Source organism: Ixodes scapularis, unplaced genomic scaffold, assembly GCF_016920785.2.
Source record: "Ixodes scapularis isolate PalLabHiFi unplaced genomic scaffold, ASM1692078v2 PGA_scaffold10__122_contigs__length_95168666, whole genome shotgun sequence".
Classification (NCBI taxonomy): Eukaryota; Metazoa; Arthropoda; class Arachnida; order Ixodida; family Ixodidae; genus Ixodes; species Ixodes scapularis.
In genome coordinates, this window is record NW_024609836.1 from 5,474,515 (window position 1) to 5,489,327 (window position 14,813).

The 14,813-nt window shown below is 45.8% G+C and overlaps 1 protein-coding gene and 1 non-coding gene across 2 annotated transcripts in view; one reads left to right on the plus strand and one right to left on the minus strand.

The window, feature by feature from the left end:
• The window catches only part of LOC115319997 (dysbindin), a 77,845-nt gene that overhangs the window by 36,061 nt on the left and 26,971 nt on the right, over window positions 1–14,813 (minus strand). The gene's annotated exons all lie outside the window — the stretch shown is intronic.
• Trnac-aca lies at window positions 1,878–1,964 on the plus strand. Its single transcript has one exon. It is a non-coding gene; the product is annotated as a tRNA-Cys (tRNA).

Below are 14,813 nucleotides of genomic sequence, written 5' to 3' on the forward strand. Positions count from 1 at the left end.
TTTTGCTTCATGGTAGGGAATATTTTCCTTTGCCTTTAGAGCAAGGACTTCTTTCTCTTGCTTCCACAATGGACAGGAGCGGGAGTATGCCGGGTGCGGACCGTCACAGTTGGCGCATTTTGGACTGTTCTCACAAGTGTCAGCAACATGCTCTCTGCTGGAGCACTTGGCGCAAGTGCCGGCTCCCCTACAGCTCCGTGACCCATGGCCGAACCGTTGGCACTTAAAGCACCTCTGAGGGTTCGGCACATAGGGCCGTACACGGCACCGTAGGTAGCCAGCCTTCAGAGTTTCTGGTAGTGTAGTCGAATCAAAGGTCAGAATGACGTGTTTGGTTTTCCGTTCAACGCCGTCTCGGCGGATGGTGATGCGGCGTGCAGCTACCACCCCTTGGCCAGAGAGGCCCTCAACGATCTCTGCCTCAGACGTTTCAAGTAAGTCATCCTCAGAGATGACTCCCTGTACGGTGTTCAGCTTGCGATGAGGTGTTACACTGACTTTGTAATCTGCGACGGAGTTCAAAGCTAGGAGAGCTTCACTTTGTTGTTTTGTATTAGTTTCGACAAGAAGGTCACCTGATGCCATCTTTTTGGCATTAAAATTTATTCCAATAATACCTTCAAGCACCTTTGATACGAGAAAGGGGGATAATTTTGCAAGTGGCTTTTCGTCCTCGGAGTGAAGTACTAGAAACTTTGGGAATTTTATAAATTCAATACGCTGTGCAGGATGGTCTTTTACTTCGGTGCGGACCCTTTTCAGGGCCCGATCAGTGTTTTTTTGTTTGGAACCCATAAAGATGGGAAGGGAAGTTCAGTGCCCGGGTGCACCGCCCACCACGGAGCCCAACAAGGGGGTAGGTAATGTGCCATAGCAAGAAAGGCTTGGCTGACACAATTACACTACCAGTGCTGCCCGGGCACTATACCCTAGTGTGGTTGCAGGGACAGGACCTGTTTCCACTCAAGGTTGGCCCTTGCCGCCTAAGAAGATGAAGAAGGAAGGAAGAGAGTGTAGAAGAAAAGAGAAAGAGGTGGGAGGAAAAGTGAAAGAAGGAAGAAGAGGGTAGAGGAGGCGACTGACTGAATCATCCTGGTCGGGCCAAGCCAGGACACCCGTCTACGAGAAGCAGAGGTCGAAGCGGTGTATTGCCTCGCCCGGGGGGCCCCGAAGGGTCCAAACATACCCCGGGCTCAGCTCAACCACCAGGGTCCCCTTTTCCCCGGACACGGGTTAAGCCACGCACAGCCAGGTGTGGGTGGGTAAACCCACATGGCTCGGGGTTCGCGGTGGCGCCACTCACCAAGCACCTACCAAAGCAGGTGCCCCCTGCGTGCGGGTATGGTGGCCCGCGTGGCTGGGGTCCGTGGTGGCGCTACTCACCAAGCACCTAACACCGAAGGTGTAGGCGCCCCCTGCGGGGCTGGTGTGAAGCTCTGGTGGTGCTGATGATACAGATTTTGTTCATAGGTAGTGCTGATGGTGCTGATTTCTTTTTATTGCTCATAGGCAGTGCTGAGTTCCGGGTTGCGTTTCGACCTCATTATTACTGCTTTATGGTCAGTGAAATGCAGAGCCAGTGGTTCTTTTAGCGGATCAGCTTGGATCCGCTAGAGGCCGTGGGAACGCATCTCCACTGCTTAAGTCAACGGTCCATGTCAGAAAGAGAATGTGTCGTGTGGAACGTGGTTATATACGCATTTGAGCATTTGACCGCAGCGCCCTCTCGTCTATAAACGTTGAGCCAATGCATGCAAACTTTAACGCGATTATATACGGAATTGACCGCAGTGCCCTCTCCTTTATAGACGTTGAGAGGCCAGATGCAACATTTCATCCATGACATCCCAGCTTTTGAGTTGCTACCACATCTCAGAGCCCCCTACTCGTGGCCCAGTGGTTAAGGCGATGGACTACAAATCCATTGGGGTCTCCCCGCACAGGTTCAAATCCTGCCGACTGCGCAAACATTTTTTTCTTTTCTTTAAGAAGACAGATGGGATGGCAATGATGTGAGCACGGACGCCAGACAAGGCTAGACCCTAAGGAGCTTCGCCCCTAAAAAGGAAAAGAGAATTTGCGCTTTCCGGCGCGCGCGCAAGATGGACCGCACACGATGCTACAGACAAGCGCTTTCAGAGCGCGCGCTGTCTCCGCGCCCGACCACGTGCTATGTTCTCCGCGCTACTCCACGCCAGATGGGTTGTGCTGGCTCGTGCCATTCGCTACGGTCCATCTCAGCGGCGTAGAGGAGCAGGCGCATACTTGCGCACGTTCGGCTTTGCAGCGAAGGGCCCATGTTTCACCCTACGTTGGTGGTTTTTCTGCCGTGGTGCCGTGCAATGAGAGCCTGCGTGCATTCGCTCGGGACGAATTATTCGATCCGGAGTCTTTCCGAGTTCTAAATATCAAACTTTTCCTCCCATAGAAATATATGGGCGCTCGCCGGGACTTTTGAACACAATCGAATTAAGGGGGGATACGGCCACGAAATTCCATTTTTTTCCGAAAAAATGCATTTTCAAAAAATATTATATTTGGGTTCACTATGTTCTGAAGCATAGTTTCAGAAAGTTTTATTTATAAATGCGCAGTATTTATTTCGTAAAAAATTATTTTCGGCAAGCTCGCGGCCGCGCGCGGCGACCCGCCGAGCAAGCAGACGGCGAAGTTCGGCATTTTCAAATTAGGCCTACTCCGCGCTCGTTCGACGCAGCCGAGATATCTTACCCTCGTTGGAAGCGCCGTTTCTTCTAGTTTCTGCCCATAGAAGCTTGCTACGTTTGAGGCTATCTGTGTCCCGGGAGAACCCCGTACATACAAACAGAAAAAACGTGGGAACTATGATACCAGCAATCCCATTGGTTGTGACCCGAAACAGGGCTCACGATTGGCCGCCTGCGCGCGCTATCGGCAGCTTCTTTCGCTTCTGATCGTATCGCTAGTTTGCCGCTGTTTAGATTCGTTTTCCCTCTTTGTTCCCGGTAGTTTTTCTGCCGAGAAATGCCTGCTTCCAAAGTTAGCACTCGCAGTAGCTTTGGCCGGCGTTCTCAACGGCGGAAACAAAGGGCCGGCGGCGACGGGGACGCGTCTCCGCCGGCACCATCGTCGCCGTCTCCGCCACCGTCGTCACGATCTCCAAGCTCAACTGGTGCTTGGCGGACATCGGAGCCTACAGCTTCATCTCCGAATCGGATGTGCTGACCACGTTCGAGAGGAAGCTCAGCCTGCGCGATTTCGACGCGGGGATTACGGACGACCCGGAGCTGACAGACGCTCCCGTTGAAAAGCCCCTGAACGGCTCCTCAATGTGTCCGCCATGCAGACTCTTGTTGCGATTTTACTCTGCCTCAAGTGCCACGGAAAACTACTGAGCTTGCAAGAAGTTGACATCAACCTTTAGTTTGTTGTTAGCTGCTCGACCTGCGGAGACATCGTCGCGACACCGCACTCACCATCAATCGGCAAGTTTCGAGAGAACGAACTCGCGGTACGTCTAGGCGTCGTTGGAAGAGACTGTGGCATCAGTTTCACAAAGCTCACGAATCTCTTCGGGGGCCTCAACGCACTGCCCTCCTCATGCAGTTGAAGGTGCCACCAATGACTCGGGTAAATTTCGAGTTTCTGGCATCGTCCGAAAATAAAAAAAAAACAAGTTGAAACTTCAAACGCATTTTTCTCAGTTTCACTTTTTGGCAGGAATTCTAGTTTTAGGAAAGCTATCATTTGACATTCTGAATACAGAGGGACATCATTCAAGGTTTTCTGGGACTGAAATTTTCTGGGGAACAAGATAGACTACTTCACAGTTCAAAAAATCTACTCCTTCATGAAAAAAAAAAAATTTTTTTTTGAAACAAAAATTTTACATTTTTTTTTAAATTTTGGGATGTTCTTATTTTTGTTATAATTAAATATTTTGCAATTCATTTTTTATCTAGGTTGCACTGTGGGTATTGTTCTTCACATTAAAGCAAAAAGTTTGCCACCAGCTAATTTTATTTTTCTACGATAGACTTCCTAATGAAGTGTCTTTTTTCTGAAGTGCGAGAACCGTAGCATGCTGTAAAGTTGACCAATAATGCTAAAACTTTGCAGATTATCCTTCCTCATAGTGCTGAAATAACCCTCAAAATTTGAACCAAATTGGGTGAAGGGTTCAAAAGTTGACCCTCCCAGGCCATATCCCCCCTTAAACGAAAAGTTGAATTAACCGAGGTCGAACTAACGAAAGTTTACTGTCCAAGCAAGCTATACCCATAGTTTGCGTCTAAAAAGAATTAGAATTCTTCTAATGTTATCGTTTTAGTTATTCACCCTCAAACGTGCCCCCTCTATCAGTGCGCGTTAATGCAACTGTCCACCTCTTCATGCCTCACGATTTTTCCTCTCTCCAAATATTTTTTTTCTGGCCAAAACTAAATGTGGATTTGTTTATACCAGACACCAGAAAATAGCATAGAAAAACGTCAGTTGATTTCAAAATGTCCACCAACCACCCTTTGTTGGTCCATCTTATCTGAAATCACCCTATAACCGATCGTGGCACTCGGATGATGGCACGCTCGACTTGAACGTACCTTCAAAACCGTGGCGTCCAGCACTCACCTATGACAGCCTACCATCCTGTTGCGAATGGCCTCTGCAAACAAGCGAACAAGACGCTCGAGCAGATGATCAATTTGACAACAGCCGGAGGCGACAAGTGGGCTGACGTCCTTCCCTACATAGTCTTCTGCTATAATACTCGATTCCAGGACACCGTTCGTCAGTCACCTTTTTTCCTAGTCTACGGCCATGACCCTGCGCTCCCCCTTGATGTCGTTTATGGCCGCCAGGAGCTCGCAGAACTACGTGATGCATCGGATTATTCGGTCGTTGTTCAGGAGAGACTGAACCAAGCTCGGAAACTGGCCGCCAAGCACAATCAAGCTCACTCCACAAAAACAAAAGAGCTACCTGGACAGGGGAAGGAGAGAAGGGCCAGCTCGTGTTGTTCAAGACACCCCCCGTGGGGCTCAAGGCAACGCAACGGTGCTCTGCCCCCCCCGAATTGTGAGCCGGCTCTCTCCTGGGAACTACGAGATTGAACTCATGGACGGTAATGGTTGCGATGCAGTGCACGTGGAGAAATTGAAGCCGTATCTTACACCAATCGCTGAATTTGCACAGCCTCCACCCGAGGACTGAACTTGCGGAATTAATAGTGTGTGCACTATAAATTACGCAAGTTCAGAAATATAAATTCCTCAAATTTCGGCGGGAAAATGGGCGTACTGGGTAGACTACAAAAGCGCAGCAACGTCTTCCGTCAGTTTGGGCACGACAGCGAGCTGTCGTGCCCAAACTGACGGATCGTTAAGGCCATTTTCTACAAAAAAATATTTTTTTATTAATGTAGATGCGTAGCTAAAGGTCTGCCATGCATTATAAAGCTATATAAATTTCACAAAATTACATTATTATATAAAAATGGGTTAATTACGCCAATTATGACATTAATGAGATCACATTATTTATCATAATTTTTTTTGGCACTCTAGACTGTAAAAAAATAGCTTTACTCCGTAGTCCAGTCCTTTCTGAATAAAACAGTATACATTTCCAGAATGCTACGATAAAAACCTTATGAAAACCCCCGCAAGGGACAAAAAACACGAAGATGAGAAAATCAAAGTTAAAGTTTTGACGTTGAACATAAATTGTGTGAAGAATGATACACAATAATTGTCATCAAGGTGTAGTGTAAGGCTTCCTGAACAACTTGACATAAAAAATTACGTAATCCATTCGTGGAAGATTAGAAAAAAAATATGAAAGTAAAGAATGAGTGAAATATTGATAAAATCACATTGGGAGGGGGTTCTCCAAAAATAATTTTTGTTTATTGGTATATCAGATTTTTCAGCATAGGCATGCAGTTTACTATAATGATTCCGTAACTGCCCTATCAGATTTCAGATATCTCTCCTTTGTCAAAAGTTATCAACAATATAAAATATTAATTAGCTAATTTCAGCATGGGCTTTAAAAAACCTTATTAAAATTTTAATGCAAAAAAAGTATCAATTGCTTTCTAAAGAAATGCCATACAAGCTAAAGCTATTTTTATTTCTTCAGTACAATATAATGTAAAAGAATTAAAGTGAACAAAAGTCATATAATAGAGGCTATAAGAATGTCTAATAATGAAATGCCAGTTCTATATACCTAAAAAATATCAAAATAAAAGTAGCTTTAGCTTGCAGTCTAGTCGATTCCAAAGAAAATTGTACAGAGTTTATGAAAATCGATTGGGCACAAGTGAATCAAAAGCCTACGCTGGAAAAAGCAAAGCTGGGATAATAGACTTTGAAATTTGGATATGCATAAGTAACAATGTTTTGATGGGATGCCTTTGGTTAGAATTTCATACTAAAAAAGAGACACGGGTAGGGAAAGCAGCCCCATATGCAACAATTGGTTAGCCCTGAGGGCTAACCAATTGTTGCAATTGTTTTTTTTTCCCCTAGGCATCGGCGAAGTTGTCGAACACGAACTTGATCCAGTCGCTTCCACCAGTGGTAGAGCGACTTGTGACATCGGCGAAGTAGAAGGTTTTCGTCGATGCGGAGGTCTAGCCACGTCTCCTCTTTCTGTTTAGTCTCTGCGTGTTGACTTTCAAACCGGAACCGTCGAAGCGGGCAGAACGAAACAAAGAACAATGGCGCAGAAAAAAGCAAAGCTAAATAAAGAGGAAGTATCAAAATATTTACACGAACGATGCGAAGACAGGGAACATACGAAATACTAGGAAGCACAAAGAAAGCACTGAAAATATCGATATTCGCCTCGAGATCGAACCGTGTCGCCACCGTGCAGCCGAAATGGGAAACGCGCGAAAGCGGGGATACCGCCGTGCGTCGTCTGCTACGGGCGCACGCTCAGAGCATGGATCTTGACGACGCAAGCTCGTTTCAGGCTGAGCTTGACATTCCTTATTAAATGTTTTATGTTTTTGTTGCCGTTTCTTCTTACTAAGGGTTGTGTTGTATCGTTTCCCATGCGTAGAAATTCAGCAAAGCGATTATTATGAAGTCGGAAGCTTCGATAAGCTGGTCCCACGTATTTTTGTTATCTCGCACAAACCGTGGCTTCCATAAAGCATTGAATGTCGAGTGGGTCTGTGGTTTGATTCGAAAATTAACCCGACTGATCGCTATCCCTTTAATAGACTAATCAATCAATAAATCCGTATGTTGATTTTTCGCCAGTAATATTGCGTGAAAGGCGTTAAAACTGCACATTTTTTTACTGGTTTTACTATGTCATAAATGGCAAATCGCATTCCCATTCTAAACTTCACTGACTCCTACAGAAATATGAACACGGGAAGCCTTTTAAAGTGAAGTATTTTTTTAAAGTTATAATTTAAACAGTATAATCACCCTCGGTGAAATGACAAGCACGCTGAAGTGGTTTACCGTGCAAGCCTGTGTCACAAAAGAAATCAAGACGTCAAAAATATTAAAGCAGGCATTTTTTTACTCCTTGCTGACTTTCTCCAGCAAAAGACTCCAATTAACTGGCAAAAATAAAATGCAATTAAAGCATTACTTGAATAATCTGAACGTTAATCAATGAACTGCCCAGTCCCGATATACGTTAGGTAAGGGCGGAGGGTGATCGGAAAGTCTCGTGAAGGGCCCTCATCAGTAAAAGAGTGTCACTGCGGCCGATGCTGTTTGTGTCGTGGTGCGCGTCGTTTGTTAGGGTTGCAGTCTACTGTGTTTGAATACAAGATTATTTAGCCAGAAATTTATAGCATTAGCCTCTTGACATCCGCGGCCCTCATTAAGAAAATTGAAGCGGGTAAACCCACCCTACTGAGAACAACATTTAATAACAGGAACATTGCTGCATTGCTCGGTTACAGTCGTTGATTACAGTCACGGAAAATATATTAGAACAGTTTGTTTCACTTGCTTCAGTTGTCCTGCCAACCGTGCAGTTTGCAGGGGGGCTATGTTTGACAAATGTTTCGTTTTTTCTAAAAAGAAACGTAAGTGACAGAAGTGATGATATCGCGTCTGATTGGTTAGAAGTTCAAATGACGAAAAAGGGAACTTTCATCATTTGAGCCTCTAACCAATCAAACGCGCTATTGTCACTTCCGTCACTTCCGTTTCTTTTTAGGAGAAACGAAACACTTGTCAAACATAGCCCCCCAGATCTTAACTAGAAGAGACACACTCTCCTCATCGCAACGCAGTAGATTTGTTCAGACTCCAAAAAACTTACCCACACTATGGCACAGTAAAAGGGCAGAGGAACTCAATAGCATGGTAATTTTCAATACAGCGCTAACTTATCTTCATTTTAAATATTTATATTACTGCAAAAGCTAGAAGTTAAAAACAAAAAGCATAGAAGCTGCGATTTCACAGCCCACAGTACCAGTATTATGTTATGTGGGTTGGGATTGATTGTTTCTTTTTTTCTTTTTTTTCATTCCCACATTGATGAACCGATATATCCATTTTAAAAGGAACAAATATTTAACATAAACGCTCCAGTTAAGCCGGAGACAGGCATCAGTCGAAGTGATCCATGCTTTCCAACGTCTGCCTAGAGCAGACGACGCACCCACAGAAGCGATTATATATACCGTATTTGCACGAATATAACGCGAGTTTTTTTCCGAAATTACGTGCTCTAAAACGCACCTCGCGTTATATTCGGAATCGAGTTCAGCCACGAGGCGCGCGAGTCTGGAGAAAGCCAGAGGAGAAAGTCATCCCTCCTGCTCAATGCAAAAGATCCAATGGAAAAAGAAGTGGGGGTGTGGAGGGGCATTTTCTAGCCATGGGGCCACGTGAAGGGGCGAATAGAAAACATAAAAAAGCATTTTTATCGCTTTTGTGTTTTTACAACGCGCGCACGCCGCACGCGCGCGCGCCATGCGGGAATGCGGGTACCGGCCAATTCGAGCCAAGCCAAGCCGGGCCAAGTCAAGTCAACACAAGCCAAGACCACCGACCGCGTTTACGCAATCGTGCAACACGAGGCATTTGTTTACGAACAGGGCTCAGAACAAGAAGTGTGATCGTGTATCGGGTTCAGCAGTCTTTTTTTCTGCCTGCGCATTGTTTAGTTTCTGCTCCAGAGTGGTCTGGTGTTTGTGTGTTGGTGCTTCTGCTTCCGCGCCTTGTTTGGATTGTGGGCTGCCGTGGAGCTCGCAAGAAAAGAACTACCAGACAAGCAGGTGCCGTCCTGCTGCTGCATACCTGCGTAGTTGCCAAGTGGATTGTAAACGGAAGGACCTGAGCAGTGAGGATGAGTGCAGTCAAAACATAAACTGATATTTCTTCTATTTCCATTGACTTTTCACTTCTGCTATGCCCCCGAGTGCGAGAAATTGACGCGGCATCGGTTCGCGTTATAATAGTAATAATATTTTTTTTCTTTTTGGGCGCATCAAAAACTGCCCTCGCGTTATATTCGTGGTCGCGTTATATTCGTGCAAATACGGTATTTAGGCTGCACGCTGGCAACACGATTCGATCTTCACTGAAGCACCGAACAGTAACCGCATCCTTTTCCGCTAGAATTGTTTTGCCACCGATAGTATGCAACAAAATAAACGCAAGAATCTACGCCGTCTCGTGCGCGAACGTGGAGAGTCTATGGGGCGGCCGTTCTCCTATCCCCGCTTTGATGATGATGATAGCGCGACCGCAGCGCCACCTCTAGGTCGATCTGGAGGCCAATAGAAAGTGGAGAAATCCGAATGTAACGTGCGTCTCGAACGGCGAAGCGAGGAAAAGCAGACGACGCGGGAGCCCGCTGAGCGACTTGGACGTCGTGCCCAGGAAGCCAGGAGAGGAGGCGCGCATCTTGGCCAATGAGAGAGCTGCGCCTCGGAGGAGCGCGTATTTTGCGCAATCAGCGCCTCTCTTGCGCTGGTGACGGCCTTCCGTCTGGCATCGATGACGCCACGGCCTTGAAGGGTACGCCGCTTTGGAGAGCGGGAAAACTAAGCGTGGGAAACCAGCTTTCGAACAAGACCAAGATGGCTGCAATCGGTTGAGCCGTTGCACGAGCTCAGACTGCTTGAACTTTGTTCACATCTCAGAGTTTAGGCTTCAAGTCGGGTCTGTCAACACTTACAAGTTGTCATTATTTTCCTATTTAGAGATTGAATTGAGCATTTATATTTTGTGAGGACGTCACTCACCTGTGAACAAGGGACCAAACTGGTCCCGAAACGTCGGGTAAATGTTGATTAAATTTTTGGTTAGAGTCCCTATTTTTCGCTTCATGTCAACCCCTAACCAGGCAGAGGGCTGCCGAACGTTTACCTACAGGACGTACTCTGGACTATATAAACCTCAAAATCGTGAATTTTGAAAAGTGGAATTTTTCGTGATTTTTTTTTATACTTCAAGTCTCTCCTTAAAGTCACAGATTCAAGAAATTAGGGGCGAATGCGCTGGCATTAAACAAGTGAAAGAGGAGGTCGGAAAGGTTTCGGCGTTGACCGAACAAAACGCTACTAACCTTGATTTGTAAACCCAAAGGTGTGAGTACCTCGAGAACCAGTCAAGGCGAAATAACCTCCTACTTTACGACATCCCTGACGTTTCGGGCAAATCTTGGAGTCAGTCAGAAGAAAAAGCTATAAACTTTTGTGCAAGCAAGCTGGGAGTTCAGCTTCCTCCCCCAGCAATAGAACGCGCTCACAGAATAGGGCCCCACCGCGGGAATGGAGAGAACCCTCGTCCGATAATAATAAAATTCAGCTCTTACAAGGAGAGAGAACTTGCTTTTTCGAAGGCGCCCGCTCTTAAGGGCACTGTGTTTCGTCTCAGTGAGGATTTCTCCCCAGACACACATACTGCAAGGAGAGCGCTACTGTCGTTTGGAAAAAAGTCCGGGGAGAGAATTTAAGCTACGCCATGACAAACTTTTTATTGGAAACAGTCAATACAGATTTGACAGGTCATCTAACTCTGTGCAGCCTACACAAACCTAACATCGAAGCAATGTGCACACCTGTACGAGCCACTCTACTTCAATGTCTTTTCTTCTGATCAATGCAAAGAGCGCTTATTTTAAGCAACACAGTCTGTACTCTCTCATGCATACATGTTCTGCGGACGTTGTTATTTTAACTGTGTTAAACTCTAGTATAATGAATTCTGAGCTGAGTGCTCTGACCTCTTACAATATATTCACAAATGATAGGCAGGGAAAGAGGGGAGTGCTCACCTCTCTGAAAGTTCTTCAATCTGACATTGCGCCTGACCTGGAAGCTGTCCGTGTGAGCACTCCAACTACTCCCCTCCTTGTGCTGGCTTGTTATAAACCACCTGGCACTACTAACTTTAATACCTTACTTAATGAACATTTACAAACCCTAGTTAACCAATTTCCTATGGATACAGTTATGCTTGCCGGTGATTTTAACTATACTCCGTTTTACCTTGTGTTGTACCGCAGACAAGGCTAGAAGCGCGAGCTCATAGCATTGGGAGCTACTCTTAACGCACGAGAGCTTGTGCTGCTGCGATGTGACCTAGAGCAAGGAGCTCGTGCTTTTCACCTTTCCTGCGGTACATCATAAGGTGAAACAGAGTATATCCTGATATCGAGTGGCCTACAGTTCCCGTGTACGAAACGGCTTTTTACGGATCCTCAGTGTCCACTTCAGGCAGGGAGTTTGTTAACGTAACCGCCTCATTTTCGTTATCGCAAGTAGTAATCCAGCCAACGCGGGGGCCAGCTGTGCTTGACCTCTTTTTTATTAATAACCCAGAACTCGTCAGTAAAAGTTCATATCTAGAAGCGCTTAGTGACCACATTCCAGTTAACGTCCAACTTTCAATTCCTCCGCTACGTCAAACGCGATTTAAAAAGACCATCTTTTCTTATCCAAGGGCAAATAAAGACGCAATTCATGAATGCATGTCTCATTTCGCAGCCACTTTTTTCGATGAATTTGAAAATAGAACCGTTCAAGAAAATCGGAAACTCATTAAGGGGGCTTTGGTCGAGTCATTAAATAAATCTGTTCCCAGGATTTCAATACAGTCTGGCCCCCGAAGCCTGAGTTCTCTGCTACACTAAAAAAGCTTCCAAGGAAAAAAATGTTTTTTTCGAGCCGTCAAGTAATCAGGGTCTTCTGACAGATGGACAAAATATCATGAATGTGCTTCAAGATACAAGTATGAGGTAGAAAAATCTAAGCACAAGTATTTCAATTACAATCTTCAAAATCTTCTAAACACTAACCCTCAAAAGTTCTGGCGAACTATAGACTATAGCGCACCCTGGGCGGCACCATTTTGTTCGAGAGCAACGCCCTCTCCATACATCCGGGAAATTCAGCGGGCTCGGCGGGGTAAAACGAGAGAGAGGGCACGCGCCCGACTCCGCTAGCAGATGACAAAACGGGAGGTAGCCATTCTCCATCTTTGGGCTGTATCGGCGGGCTGTACGGAACATCAAACTCTCGCTCGTGGCTGCCGTTGTGAAGCGGATCGCGTTCTTAAAATAGTTATGGCTACTCCAAAATCAGCCTAGAGCTCTCTGTTGTTCTATTTTGCTAAATGATCAACTAGCATATCTTTTTTCCGTTACTTAAATAGCAGTTGAGTCAGCCGGCAGTACTGCGTGTATTGCGGCAAGAGAGCACGTTTCTATTTCTTATTTCAGACTTCCACTCACGGTCGCTAAAGGCCTACACCAGTACGAACTTCGTATATTGAAAAAGGTACAGCAACCGGATTTACTTTTTGCCGGAGAGACCGGCCAATCTGACACAGTTTCCCCTATTTTTTTTTTATTTGCACCCAAGTAACAGCGCAATTGGACCCTGTTAGTCTTTTTATCTAGCATAGTATTACACGATAACTGGCATACCAAAATCTGCGCATCTGCGCTTAAAATTTCCCAAATGACGCGATTTTAAACAGAGTTTGTACGCCAGCCAGATGCTAGGTACTGCCCACTCGGCGGAGCAGACGACATGCGGGCGAGAGGGGGAGGGCATTTTTTCTCTTTTTCCCCTCTCTGCTATGACCCTAATAGAACGATCTATACAAACTCCCAAAAGCTCTCTACCAACAAAATTTACCGATTCTGACAGAAATGACCTAACGGAATCCCAGGCGTCTGAGACTTTGAGCCGTGTTTTTTCTAGCACGTTCATAAAGGAAATATTTCCGTTGCCTTCGCTGCCCTCTTCACACAAAATTGTCGATGAAATGTCTAGGTTTGATATCTCACCGACTGGTATTGAAAAATTAATAAACAATCTCCCCTTCGATTCCGCCCCTGGTCCTGACGGAATCTCAACCAAACTTTTGAAACTAACAAATGAAGTGTCGTGTGCTGTATTATCCAGTTTGTTTAATCAGTCTCTTAACTCCAATGATGTTCCAGCTGACTGGAGACATGCTAAAATAACTCCAGTGTTCAAAAACGGATCTAAAATGTGTTTAACAAATTACAGACCCATTTCCTTGACTAGCCTGCCTAGTAAACTCATGGAACATGTTATAATTTCACAGATAAGGAATCACCTTTCTCGCAATAATCTACTGTTTTTTAACCAGCACGGTTTCCGGCGGCCCCTTTCATGTGAATCACAGCTCTTTGAATTAACTACTGACATTCATAGAAGCTTACAGGCCAGGACAGATATCCATGCCATTTTCATCGATTTTTCCAAAGCATTTGATCAAGTTCCCCATTGCCGGCTAACTCAAAAACTTTTCTCCTTCCGTATTGAAGAAGGCGTTATAAGATGGGTAGAATCATTTTCAACATCTAGAACGCAGCATGTTTCTCTTCATAATCAGGCCTCTTCATCAACGCTCAGGTGTACCACAGGGAACCATGCTGGGACCATTGTTATTTCTGCTTTATATTAATGATCTGCCTAATTGTATTAACTTTAAGGTTGTTTGCTAATGACTGTGCTGTGTATGCTAGAATTACCGTATTTATTTCAATATAAGGCGAGTTTTTTTTTCCAATATCCGTAGTCTCAAAGTCATACCCCGCCTTATATTTGAAGATCAGTATAGCAATATTGCCGCGCGCACTGCTGGCCAAGTAGGCAGTGCGCGTGGCCTAACGGTTATCGCGCTTGCCTCCCACGCAGAAGGCCAGGGTTCGATTCCTGGCCGCGACTACACATTTTTGTTGACAGTGTAATTTGATGTTCTAGTGAATTTGAGAACCGTCTCGCTGATTCGAGGTTAGAATGTTCTACACACCGAACCTTCTACGCCGAACGATCCAGAAACCCACGAGGGTACATAAGGCATTCCGCAAGGCGAGCGGAGTCAGTTTCGCCCCAGCGTTCGACTCTGCTGTTACGCCGACTTCGACGCCCGCGACGCTCTCTTATTATCTTTTGTACCCTTTTATTTTTGGCACAAGTTCGCCACATTAAACGTTTATTTATTCCTGTTTATTTCTTGTTTATTGGTCACCACCCGTGACATTTTGGTGGAGGTGCGGGGTACCCGCATGCCCGTGCAGCGCTCCCCTCCGAGTTCCCGCAGTGCAAGTCCGGACCCAGCCTCCCGACGACCGAGCGAAGACCAGATCGAGACCCGATTCAGTCGCTGCACCCAAGGTCTACTTCCGGAACACAAACTTCTGCTACCCCGGACCAGGCAGCCAACGAGGCCGACGATGGACAACCAGTCGTCGCAGAACCCGTCCGCCGCCGCCGTCGTATACCTTCCCGTCGCACCCCGGACTCCGACGCCATTCCACGGGGAGGTCCACAAGGACGTTGAAGATTGGCTGCAGCATTA